Source organism: Pelecanus crispus, chromosome 21 (genome assembly GCF_030463565.1).
Source record: "Pelecanus crispus isolate bPelCri1 chromosome 21, bPelCri1.pri, whole genome shotgun sequence".
Taxonomy (NCBI): Eukaryota; Metazoa; Chordata; class Aves; order Pelecaniformes; family Pelecanidae; genus Pelecanus; species Pelecanus crispus.
The window spans coordinates 6,093,436-6,095,841 of NC_134663.1; positions in this window are offsets into that span (position 1 = coordinate 6,093,436).

A 2,406-nucleotide genomic window follows, 5' to 3' on the forward strand; every position below is an offset into this window, starting at 1 on the left:
CTTGCGGGGCGCGGTGCGGTGCGGTGCGGAGCGGTGCGCGGTGCGGTGCGGAGCGGTGCGGTGCGGTGCGGTGCGGTGCGGTGCGGTGCGGTGCGGTGCGGTGCGGTGCGGTGCGGTGCGGTGCGGAGCGGAGCGGAGGTGGCGGCCCAGCAGCGCGCGCCGCGGTACTCGCCCCGCCAATGTGGCTCATTGAGGAGGTTCCCCGGGCCGGGAGTGACGCGGCGCCGAGGCGGCTTCTCATTGGCTGCCGGGCGAGGGTGTGTGACCCGGCGCGCGGGGGGGGGGGGGGGGGGGGCGGGGGGAGCCGGCGCCTGCCGCTAGGGGGCGTACACTGTGCTGGGGTGCATTGGGGGGGCACTGGGGGGTACTGGGGCACATTGAGGGGGTGCTGGGGGTGACTGGGGGTACTGGGGGGTACTGGGGTACGCTGGGGGTGACTGGGGGTACTGGGGAGGTACTGGGGGGGTACTGGGGTACACTGGGGGTGACTGGGGGTACTGGGGAGGTACTGGGGGGTACTGGGGTACATTGAGGGGGTGCTGGGGTGACTGGGGGTACTGGGGGGTACTGGGGTACGCTGGGGGTGACTGGGGGATACTGGGGAGGTACTGGGGGGTACTGGGGTACATTGAGGGGGTGCTGGGGGTGACTGGGGGTACTGGGGGGTACTGGGGGGGTACTGGGGCACATTGAGGGGGTGCTGGGGGTGACTGGGGGTACTGGGGGGTACTGGGGGGGTACTGGGGCACATTGAGGGGGTGCTGGGGGTGACTGGGGGTACTGGGGGGTACTGGGGGGGTACTGGGGCACATTGAGGGGGTGCTGGGGGTGACTGGGGGTACTGGGGGGTACTGGGGTACGCTGGGGGTGACTGGGGGATACTGGGGAGGTACTGGGGGGTACTGGGGTACATTGAGGGGGTGCTGGGGTGACTGGGGGTACTGGGGGGTACTGGGGTACGCTGGGGGTGACTGGGGGATACTGGGGAGGTACTGGGGGGGTACTGGGGTACGCTGGGGGTGACTGGGGGATACTGGGGAGGTACTGGGGGGTACTGGGGTACATTGAGGGGGTGCTGGGGGTGACTGGGGGTACTGGGGGGTACTGGGGTACGCTGGGGGTGACTGGGGGTACTGGGGAGGTACTGGGGGGTACTGGGGGGGTACTGGGGCACATTGAGGGGGTGCTGGGGGTGACTGGGGGTACTGGGGGGTACTGGGGTACGCTGGGGGTGACTGGGGGATACTGGGGAGGTACTGGGGGGTACTGGGGTACATTGAGGGGGTGCTGGGGTGACTGGGGGTACTGGGGGGTACTGGGGTACGCTGGGGGTGACTGGGGGATACTGGGGAGGTACTGGGGGGGTACTGGGGTACGCTGGGGGTGACTGGGGGATACTGGGGAGGTACTGGGGGGTACTGGGGTACATTGAGGGGGTGCTGGGGGTGACTGGGGGTACTGGGGGGTACTGGGGTACGCTGGGGGTGACTGGGGGTACTGGGGAGGTACTGGGGGGGTATTGGGGTACACTGGGGGTGACTGGGGGTACTGGGGAGGTACTGGGGGGGTACTGGGGTACACTGGGGGTGACTGGGGGTACTGGGGAGGTACTGGGGGGGTACTGGGGTACACTGGGGGTGTCTGGGGGTGACTGGGGAGGTACTGGGGGGTACTGGAGCACATTTGGGGGGTGCTGGGGTACACGAGGGGAGACTGGGTGGTACAGGGGAGGTACTGGGGTACACTGTGGTGACTGGGGGGTACTGGGGGTACTGGGGTACACTGAGGGATTGCTGGGGGATACTGGGGGTACTGGGGAGATACTGGTGGGGTACTGGGGTACATTGGGGGTGCTGGGGGTACTAAGGTACACTGAGGAGGTTCTGGGGGATACTGGGGTACATTGGGGGGTACTGGAGCACACTGAGGGTGACTGGGGGTACTGGGGGATACTGGGGGGTACTGGGGAGGTACTGGGGTGCATTGGGGGGTACTGGGGCACACTGAGGGTGACTGGGGGGTACTGGGGGATACTGGGGGGTACTGGGGAGGTACTGGGGTGCATTGGGGGGTACTGGGGCACACTGAGGGTGACTGGGGGGTACTGGGGAGGTACTGGAATACATTGGGGGGTACTGGGGTACATTGGGGGTACTGGGGTCACCAGGTGTGGGGTGCTGGGGGAGGGTGAGCGGGGTCTCGGGTGGGCACAGAGGGGTGCAGGGGAGATGAGGGTGGGGGGATTGTGGGTGCACTGGGGGGGGTGTGCATGCACTGGGGGTGCACTGGGGGTGCACGTGAACTGGGGGGGTCGTGCGTGCACAGGGGAGTGCCCAGGGGCAGTGGGGTGCCTGGGGGGGCCCTGGGGGGGACACACACGTGTGCGCTGCTGTCTGCGTGTGCACA